This window comes from Heterocephalus glaber, unplaced genomic scaffold (genome assembly GCF_053883595.1).
Source record: "Heterocephalus glaber isolate CG9 unplaced genomic scaffold, H.glaber_assembly_v1.0 deba00001606, whole genome shotgun sequence".
NCBI classification, from domain to species: Eukaryota; Metazoa; Chordata; class Mammalia; order Rodentia; family Bathyergidae; genus Heterocephalus; species Heterocephalus glaber.
The window spans coordinates 2217472-2228486 of record NW_028258377.1 but is presented as its reverse complement, the minus strand read 5'-3'; the positions used below and the strand labels follow the sequence as shown (position 1 = coordinate 2228486).

Sequence of the window (11015 nt, the reverse complement as noted above, 5' to 3'; positions counted from 1 at the left end):
GAGGGGGACTCTGACCAGACCAGTTTCTGGCATCCTGGCTTGCTAGCAAGTAAAGGCTTTGCTTTTTTCCCCAACTTCTGTGTCTCTGTGCATTTCTTTCCATAATTCCAGAACATCTGGTTCCCTGACCAGGAATCAGGAAAGAAGTGGCCCTTTTGGGCAGTGGTCCAAACTCCACTGGAGGAAGTGGCTCTCTGCCTCCTTGAGGGAAATGGTACACCCCTGAGACTAATTTCCTAGGCTCACAGACCTGCTCGCCAGTGGCAGATAACCCAAACTCGAGACAGAAGACAACAGAAGGAGGGCTGCTGCTGTTGGTGTCTCATCTGTCTCTTTCCTTTGCTTGGTGAGAAACCTTGGGAAACCCCCTAGTTGTTAACTTTTGGTTTTGCTTTGGTTTCACTTTGTGAATTTGTATTCTGTAACTTTGGGCAAATACAGTGCAGGGGCCTGATCACCCCTTGTGCCTTGCCATTTGGGGAGGCAGCTCCTCCCATTTGTTTTGGTTCACTTTGTGAACTTTGGGCAAACATAGTGCAGGGGCCTGATCACCCCTTGTGCTTTGCCATTTGGGGAGGTAGCTTCTTTCATTTGTTTTGGTTATGGTTAGGAGGTCACCAGGAGGGAATGTGATAACTTCTGGATAAATGTGTGAATGAAAGAGTTCTGGATAGGAGAGTGTGTGGAACAAGCTGTGGAACAAGACAAAGGGAGGAAGTTGAGCTTAAAGAGTCCTCCCCGAGTAGCAGAATTTGTGTGAGGTCTGTCCCAAAATTCTGTGGTTGTGTTTAACAAAGGCACAATGGTGAGCTTATGTGACAGCCCACCTTAACCTGAATGGACCTTAAAGTGGCTGAGAGGCCCGCAACCAGGCAGGCGAGTGGGTGATCCCCCATTGTTGTCTTGCGTCTCCATACAAGGGTACCCATACACACACCAACACTCTGATTGGCCGATCATGGGGACAGAAGTATCTCATCCTACTGTTTTGAAATGCATGCTTAAGAATTTTAAGAAAGGTTTTACTGGAAATTATGGTATTAAGATGAAACCCCCAAAACTTAGAGCCTTTGGTGAGTTAGAATGGCCCACACTTTGCTCAGCTGAGCCAACTGAGAGATCCCTAGGTGAGGGTCTCCTTTGGTCCATCTGGCTAACAGTCACCGCCCCTGGATGGGAACATCTAGATCAGTTTCCCTATATTGATTTATGGCTCAAATTGTGCCACAGTGTAAGACTGTGGGCCTTAACAAATGCTCCGAGGAGCTGACTACAGTGAAGATCACCCAGGAGGGAACACACTAGACAAGTTGTAAAACAGACCTTTATTAGTCTGGCCAGATGGCACTCTCCAAGCACCAAGCTTAGAGAGGCGCCCGGCTCAGAGCCTGAGGTCCTTTTATAGGAGATGCTAGAGGGAAGTTGGCAAGCAGAAATACAGAAGTGAAATGCAGAAGGAATTTTTACAGATTGTTCTTAAGATAACATATTCAGATATGGAGTGGGCAAGCATGACGGAACACTACGCACACAACAGACCTTCCTGGCACAACAAGCACATCCCTGGAACTCGATGTCTACCTGGTGATCCGTAACAAAAGCAGACAAGTTGAGGCCCTATTACAAAATGGAGTAACTGTTGTTCAGTCTCACATTCCCCACTGATTTTTCCCATGGCTGTGTAATCTTATACAGCATTATCTTGGTATTTTTGTCTCCATCTTTGCTCTTTCTCATCTAGCTCACTCAAAGGATGATATTTGGCCTGTTGATTCAAAATCATTAGGCGAACAGATCCTATCCAGGCCCTTACATAGGCCATAAGCTTATTAATAATGCATGGGCCAAAAGTCAAAGCTAGTAACAAGATTAACAGGGGTCCAGCAAGGGCAGAAACAAGGGTGGTCATCCAGGGAGACCAGTTAAACATTGACTGGAACCATCCCTCCTGTTTTATCAATCTATTATAATTTTCTTGTAGGTGTTTATTTACAATGGCCAGGGTTTCTCTTATTATTCCAGTTTTATTAGCATAATAGCAACATTGCTCTCCTAGGGCTGCACATAGCCCTCCCTCTTTCATAAACCTGAGGTTGAGTCCTCAGCAGTTTTGAAGGACCATCTCAGCCAGAGAATCAACCTGTTTTTCTAAATGAGACACTGACTTGGTAAGTAGGCCTAAGTCTATTTTTACCTGTTGGGCAAGGGTCTTGAAATTGGAGTCTTGCATTCCTATTGTGGTTGCGCCCAGAGCCACTGATCCCGCAATGCCTGCTGCAGTTAACACAGGAATCAATGCTGGGTGGCGCGTCTCTCGGGTGTGTGCTCTCTTAGCTAGGTATTCCCAACCCTGGTCTTCTTCATATATAGTGACTTGGGGTAAAATGTGGACCATTACACATACCTCAAATTCCTGATTGAGGACTGTCATGGATAAACAGGGAGTTATACCATTTGTACATGCCCACCATGCATTGTTTCCAGCTTTTAGATATTTTTCATTACTGGCGGTGGGTATCTGATAAGAACATCCAGATAAGAAGATGTAACACTTGGATTTTTAACACATAACCCTTTTCCTTTTATATTCTCAATTGACAACCTCAGTTGTTTCCAATCACACTCATTCTGGTCAGCTTCTGAGAAGGTGCCATTTACTGCCAACCCTACATAATATGGGGGACATGGACTCAAACACAGCCAACACTCTTGGGTAAGATTGGAGCTAGACTCATTTAACAGGGTGTACATGGCATCCAGGGTTTTTAGGTATGGTTGGATTGGAGATTCAGGAGCAGCTAATGACACATTATAGGTTCCGTTTGCCTTTTCTTTTTCTTGGGGGCTGGAGAACCTATAGAATAAAATGGGGCTGTCTATCAGTAGTAATGGTGGCAATGTGAGCTCCCATTAAGGCATTTTTTAGGGACCAAGTCCAGTTCTGGGGGGTGTGGCTGGACAGCACCAGCTGGTGTCCAGATCCCCCTTACATTGGGGCTGGTAAGAACAATAGCCCCAAGAACCCCCATATTGTCCGAACTAGTCTTTGATCCGTCTTATCTTGAGGGGGTCCTTTGTGTTCCAGTCTATCCGCCATGTTGACGTTGTTTCTTTCCAGGGGTGCTGCCTTTAAATGGCTGTGGTGGATCCAGGCAGAGTGTCCAGCTACCTTCACTGCTGAGGGAGTCACCGGGATGATGGGAAATGGTCCCTTCCAGCAGGGTTCTAGGGTCTTGGAGTCAAACCTTTGAATGAAAACCAAATCTCCCGGCTTATAGGGTAAGGGTTGCAAAGGTTTTTCACTGGGGCCAGGTGTAGTTTTTCTCAGCTTATCATGTAGCTCTGATTGAAGCTGATGGACTGTTTTTAGGGCCTTAAGGAGTTGGAGGTGGGAAAGTTTTTTCTTTAACTCCAAATCAACCAGAGGGACAATGAGGGGAGATTGCCCATAAATGATCTGGAAGGGTGACAGATTTAGGGGTGGCTTAGGGGTACACCGGGTATGAAGGAGAGCAAAGAGAAGTTCTACCCAACCTTGTTCGGTCTCCAGGCATAATTTAGTTAGAACCTCTTTTAAGGTTCAATTTGCTCTTTCTACTTGTCCTGAGCTCTGAGGCCTATAGGCACAATGCAAATTCCATTTTATCCCTAAAGCTTTACTGATGAATTGAGATAATTTAGCCATAAAGGCTGGGCCATTGTTGGACCCCAGGGCTAAGGGCAAGCCAAAACGAAGAATCATTTCTGTCAGCCTTTTGATGGTTACCTCGGCTGTCTCTCTCTTAGTAGGAAAGGCTTCTATCCATCCTGAAAAAGTATCTACAGAGACTAATAAGTACTTGTACCCATACATGCCGGGTTTTATTTCGGTAAAATCCAATTTCCAATGTTCTCTTGGAGTTAATCCTCTATGTCGGACTCTGGGGGGGGGGGGGTCCAATCACCCAGTTTGTATTTACCTTGATACAGGTGGGGCATCGTTTCACTAGGTCTTCACCCTTTTGTGCCATTCCCTGGCTGATGAAATGGGGTCGCAGAGCGGCCATCATTTTTTTTTTTGCCAGAGTGGGTGGACCCATGCAGTGTTTACCTTGGGTCCACCACTTTTTGGCCCTTTCCACTGTTTCTTTATCTGTGTACTCTGGTTTCTCTGGCAGCACTAGTGTGGGGAGCAGAACCATCTGTTTCCCCACTGATTTTTGGGCAGCCTGTTTTGCTGCCAGATCAGCTGCATTATTACCAATCACCTCAGGGCTAAACCCTTTTTGATGCCCATGGACATGGATGATAGCAACCTCTCGGGGTAGCCAAATGGCTTGTAACAATGTCAATATCTCAGTTTTATTTTTATGGGCATCTGTTTGTCGGACTCTGGGAGTAAGGTAGCCAGGTTGAGGCTAGCAGTGGTGGCAAACTTGATGCGTGGCTGCTCCAATAGGAGTCCTTGGTATTGCAACAATCTGGCATTAGATAGCCACTTGCTAGAGGAGCTGTTTCCATGGTCCCAAAGGCTGAGTTTGTCAGCCTCTCAGGTTATATACAGAGTGACCATTCGAGGGGCATATCTCCCCCTGCAGTGGCTTTGTGCAGGGGTTTGGCAATTTCAGCAAAGCCAGGGATCCAAATTCTGTAATACCTGATCACCCCTAGGAATTCACGCACCTGTTTCTTTGAGCTTGGTTCTGGAATCTGGAGAATTGCTGATACCCATGATTCTGCCAGCCTCCTCTTTCCTTCCTCAAGAATGTAGCCCAAGTAGGTTACCTTGGTCTGGAAAAGCTGAGTTTTTTTCCAGGACACCCAATATCCCAGGTCTTGGAGAACTTCCAGGAGGCCCTTGGTGGCCGCAAGACACTCTTCATCGGTTGAAGTTGCCACCAGGAGGTCATCTACATACTGAAGAATAGTCGCTTGGGGAAAAGCTCTCCTTACCTCTCATAGATTTTTGCTGAGAGCTTCCCCAAACAGAGTGGGGGAGTTCTTGAATCCCTGTGGCAGTTGGGTCCATGTCAGCTGTCCAGTAGTCTTGGTGTCTGGGTCCATCCATTCGAAGGCAAAGAGGGGCTGGCTCACTGGTGCTAGGGGCAGGCTGAAAAATGCATCTTTGAGGTCTAATACCGAGTACCACACATGAGCAGGAGGGATGAGACTCAACAGAGTATAGGGTTTGGTACCATTGGTTGGACGGTCTCCACCTGGCTGTTTACCTCCTGCAAATCCCGTACTGGTCTGAAGTCTGAGGTGCCAGGCTTCCTCACAGGAAGCAGGGGTATATTCCAGGCTGACTGGCAAGGGACCAAGATGCCAGCTTCCTGGAGTTGGTGGATGTGTTTGGAGATCCCCACCTTGGCCTTCAGCTAGAGGGGGTACTGTCACACACGGACAGCGGGGGTAGCAGAGGCCAGCAACTGGACCACCACCGGGGCATGGTGGTTGGCCAGCCTAGGTGGATTGGTTTCAGCCCATACCCTGGGAAACTTTTTCTGAAGGTAGTCCCATTTCTGCTTGGGGGGCTCTGCACCCTCCTTTAGCAATCTAAATTCATCTTCTAGGGGAACCGTCACCATAATGGCAGAGGGTGGCTTAAGCTCGAAGGTCCCTCTTTCAGGCTCAAAGGAAATAATAGCCCCCAACTTTCGTAGCAAGTCTCTTCCCAGCAATGGCTACGGGCACTCAGGGATAACTAAGAAGGAATGGGAGATGGTGCCATTTCCTAGATTCACAGTCAGTCTAATGGTCCAAGGGTAGGAGGCCACTTTTCCAGTGGCTCCAGTAATGGAGGTTTTTGAGGAAGTGAGGGGTCCAAGGGGGGTCTTCAAGACAGAGTCGGCCACACCAGTGTCCAGAAGGAACTGAACATCTGTTCCCCCTATCTCCAAAGTCACCATAGGCTCACTAGGGTTGAGTGGCCATGAGCCTTGGCCCCGTCACTCTTCTTCATCTACTAAGAGGATTCCACTTTTTTCCTTTTGGGCCTTTTTTCTTTTTCTTTTTAGCTTTTCACAGTCCTTCTTAAAATGGCCCTTTTCCGTACAATAGGCACATTGATCTTTCTCTAATAGGGGTCAAATCCTTCCCTTGTTTTCTCTCTTATTTTCGAGTCTTTTTTTCTGGACAAATCCTCCATTGGCCAAGGCGGCTACGGTCAATTTTCCCAGCTTCTTGGCCATCCTCTCTTTCGGGGGATCCCTGTTAAATGCCTTCATGGCTACACTCATCAACTTTTTTCTATTCTCTCCCTCAAATCCTTCTAGTCTTTGCAACTTCTTTCTAATGTCTGGGGCCGACTGAGTAACAAATGCCAAATTTATTGCCTGCTGATTTGGAGGGGTGTCTGGATCAATCAGAGTATATGTACAGTATGCTTCCAACAGATGCTCCAAAAAGGCAGAAGGGGATTCCTCTGATCCTTGAAGGACCTCGCTTACCTTGCTCAAATTGGTAGGCTTCCAAGCGGCTCCCCTCAGGCTGGCCAGGAGATGCTGATGATAGTTCTGGAGAGCCTCTCTCCCGGCTGAGGCATTAGTTTGCCAGCGGAGTAGGGTAGATGGAAGCTGTGCTTCCAGATGGGCTCACTGTTGGTCATCTAGGGGGCCTTCTGGTCCACCTAGTACTGACCTCACAGCTTGGCCCTGGATCCTTTCCCTCTCCTCTGAAGTAAAAAGGGCCTGGAAGAGTTGTTGGCAATCATCCCAAGTAGGATCATAGGTATGGAAGATAGGCTCCAGGAGAGATATTAGGGCTTAGGACTTCTCTGAGAAGGGAGGATTTTGATGTTTCCTATTATATAAGTCACTGGTAGTGAAAGGGATATAAACATAGTGACCTTGTTCTGTCTCCCGAAGGGGCAAGAGAGGGGCTGAACTAGTTTCCCCAGTGGGGACCTCGCAAGGTCCATATGCAGCCCCAGCTTGCATGTGTGGGGGAGAAGTCACAGAGTCTGGGGACTGGGACCCCTCAGGGAGAGGAGGATAGGAGAAGGAGCCGAAGGTTGAAGAGATGGAGGAAGGGAAGGAGTGTGGGGTCTAGAGTGGGAGCCATCTGAGGGGGTGGAGTATTCCACATAGGGAAGAGGCCCTCCTAAGGGATCCAGGGGGTCAGGTTCCTGTGAGAGAACTGGCTTAGGAGCCTGGGGCTTAAGTTCCCAGGGCCCTTTTGGGGCCGCGACTACTAAAATGCGAGTGTCTGTTCTGAGGGAACAGTGCTGCAGCCAAGCCAGAGGTTTCTCACAAGCCTGAACCCAGATTTCTACGTAGGGAAATTGGTCTGGGTGGCCAGGGTGACTGGTGATTTTGCCCAAAACCTTCCGGCAAATACTGGGGTCAAAAGTCCCTTTGGCTGGCCATCCCACCCCGAAAGCTAGCCATTCCAGTTGGCACAGGGGGCGGAGTTTTCTGCGAGAAAATTTTATCCTGTATTCATCTTCTTGTTCTGGAGGAAAAAGCCAATTTAAAATTAGTGAGAAAGCAGTCAAGTGGAGTGGACCCGGTAGAACAGGTTCCTCCCATTACTCTGCTCCTGATAAGGGTTGGGAAAAAAAAATGTAAAATCAGACACACAACAGACAATACTAACAGACAAAAGACAAGACGAATGGGTGCCACAACAAAATGAAACTAAATCTTCCCTTGTTCGTCGTCAGGAACCTCGGGGTCAGGGGAGGCTTCCCAGCTCATCAGCCACCTCACTCCTGACTTAACAAATGGTTGCAACGGGCTAAAAGCTTACCTCCGGAGGGTTTCTGAGGTCTGTGCCTGAGAGTCTCCTGCTGGATCCTGCCACGGAGTCTCGGCCGAACCGGGGGTTCCTACCCGGGGATCTCACTGGGGCCTCCAGAATGTAAGACCATGGACCTTACCAAATGCTCCAAGGAGCTGACTACAGTGAAGATCACCTGGGAGGGAACACACCAGACAAGGTGGAAAACAGACCTTTATTAGTCTGGCCAGATGGCACTCTCCAAGCACCAAGCTTAGAGAGGCGCCTGGCTCAGAGCCTGAGGTCCTTTTATAGGAGATGCTAGAGGGAAGTTGGCAAGCAGAAATACAGAAGTGAAACACAGAAGGAATTTTTGCAGATTGTTCTTAAGATAACATATTCAGATATGGAGTTGGGCAAGCATGACGGAACACTACGCACACAACAGACCTTCCTGGCACAACAACAAGCACATCCCTGGAACTCAATGTCTACCTGGTGATCTGTAACAGAAGCAGACAAGTTGGGGCCCTATTACAAAATGGAGTACAAAATGGAGTAACTGTTGTTCAGTTTCACGACAGAATGCCTCCTTGGCTTCATATGTGTGCCCTGGAAGCAAAAAAACAATATCCTGGTCCTCCATCAGAAAGAAGACGATGCTGGAAAGGAACCAGTCCTTTCAGATCTGGACCGAGAGAATTCAGACTGTCCCCCTCCTTTTGTGTGGCTAAATTCACAGGTACAGAGGAGTTGGGGACAAAAGCATGAGAACTGCTTGACTTTAGTGCACCTGAGGGTGCATGCTGTGGTCAGACTCAGAGAGGATCGAATAGGGCACTCCAGTTGGAAAAAAGAGTTAAAAACAGAAAATAAGTAATGGATTAAAACAGCTAAAAAGATCTGAAAGGCATAAAACAAAGCCAGAGAAACCAAGTTAGAAATTTTAGCTAATTGATAAATGTATCTGTGTTTCAGTTTGAAATGATGTTTAATTGGTGTGCTTAAAATATTTCTTGTACATTGAAAATTTTTCAATTGTAATTATAGGGTTAACTTGCTGTTTTCTGTACTTTGTTGATAAAAAACTCAAGGTCACTACCATTCTATTGGCAGCCAGCCAAATTTAAAGTGTAACAATCTAGGAACAAAAAGAGGACACTTTAAAATTTTAACAGCTAAAGACAAGTTTATGGCAAAAGGTCTACAATAAGTGAGATAAAAAATATTAAAAAGCTATAAGTAAAAGAGATGCAATTTTGATGTAAAAAATTTTGCATGTTTGTCTTTTTAGAAAGATAAAAGAGATATACAAGACCAGAAGGTTTAGGTATGTCAAAAGATGTACAAAAGTGATTTATCAAAAAAATATGTATGCTTGTTTGTTGGTTTCAAGGGGTTTTTTTGGCAATATGTTGAAAGTGGTTTTATTATAGGGATGCCAGTGTTTGGTTCAGCATTGGAAGATCCACCCCCAAAAGTCATCATTTTAACAGAGGAAAGGAAAAAGCCATATGATCCTGTCATTAGTTGGAGAAAAAGTATTGGACTAAATTCCACAGCTGTTCATGGTAGAAGCTATCAGGAGACCAGAAGTAGAACAGAACCTTCTCAACAGATTAAAGACATGTACTCCATATTTCCAGTGAAAAGGCCTTATATGAATGGAGAAGATACAATGCTTTCTCCCTAAGGTGGGGAACAAGGGCAGATATGCTTACTCTTCATCTGTCCATTAAACTTTGAAACCTAGGCCCAAACCAAAATAGTCTGGCAATAAAATGACACAATTAGGATAGGACTGGCAAGGTAGAAGCAAAATCTTTATATGTAGATGCAATGATCATCTACAGAGAAAATACTAAGAAATCTCTAGCAGCCCCTAGAACTTGTATTTGAATTTAGCAGGATTAGAAAACACAAGGTATATATAAAAATTCAGGTCTATGTATACTTGCTATAAATGAAGAAGTGGATATTGAAATGTAAAACTTATGTAGGAGTACAAAGGAACTAGAAAAGTTATATAAAAAAAACCAAACAAAAACAGTGTTGGAAGACATCTAGTACCTAATTTTAAGAGTTCTTCTAAAGCTACAGTAATCAAGGCAGTGTTGGTGTAAGGAAAGACATATAGACCATTGGAATAAAACAGAGAATCTAGAAATAGAACCACACATATATGGTCCACTGAGTTTTGCGGGATTATTTAACATTAACATTTTATAGAATATAAACTCAATTCAAGAGCCAAGGAAAAGATAGTCTTTTCAGCAAACAGCACTAGAACACCTGGTATCCGCATATAAAAAATTAACCTCAACCCTTTATTTCCATACATACAAATAAGCTGAAGGGATCTATGAACCTAAATATGAAAGCCTAAAAGTATAAAACTTTAGCAAGAAATCATAAGGGAAAATGTTTATGAATTTAGGGTAGGCAAGAACTACCTAAGATACAAAAAACATGATGTATAAAAGAAAAAAAATTGATAAATGACATTCCATCAAAATTTATAATTTTAAATGACATCATTAACATGAAAAGTAGTCCTTAGACTATATTTACAATGCACATAACCTATGACCAGAATATATAAAGAACTCTTTCAGCTCATTAACAGACAACCTAATTAAAAGTAGACACAAGAAGATGATAAATAGCCAGTATAGCACAAGGAATGGTGTGCAACTCTAGAATCAGAAAAATACTAATCAGTACAATAACAAGACTGAATTATACACTCATTAGGGAGATGAAGTTAAAAGTTTTAAAAGCCTTGTCATGACTTTTTCTTTTTATTGGATTCTCCCCCTTTGCATTTAATTTGTCACACCCAGTGGATTCATTCTGCTGGGCTTCCTAGGGTTGTGATCCTCATTGTCTTTTCCTAGGATATTGTCTAAAATTTTTTGGAGTGCTGGTTTGGTATTCATGAAGTTCCTGAGGTGCTCTTTATCATGAAAGTATTTTATTTCTCCATCAATTTTGAAAGATAGTTTTGCAGGGTACATCAATCTGGGTTGGAGGCTGTTTTCCTTTAGGGCTTGAAATGCATCACTCCAAGCTCTTCTTGCCTTGAGGGTTTGCATTGAGAAGTCTGCTGTGATTCTGCTGTGCTTTCCTTTGTATGTGATTTGTTTCTTTTCTCTCACTGCTTGTAGAATTTTTTTTTCTGTTGGGTTTCTGGAATCCTAACTATTATATGCTTATGTGTAGATATTTTTTGATCAAGGCTAGCTGGAGTCCTATATGCCTCACTTATCTGTATGTCAAGTTCTTTTCCCCTCCTTGGGAAGTTTTCTGCCATCACT

General features: G+C 44.6%; 1 long non-coding RNA gene across 1 annotated transcript; it reads right to left on the bottom strand.

Annotated features, from left to right (window-relative positions):
• Nucleotides 1-1306: 1306 nt before the first annotated feature.
• Nucleotides 1307-8549, bottom strand: LOC147822894 (uncharacterized). Its single transcript, XR_015444713.1, has 2 exons — nt 4663-8549; nt 1307-3245 (listed from the first exon to the last, which is right to left on the bottom strand). It is a non-coding gene; the product is annotated as an uncharacterized LOC147822894 (long non-coding RNA).
• Nucleotides 8550-11015: the final 2466 nt, after the last annotated feature.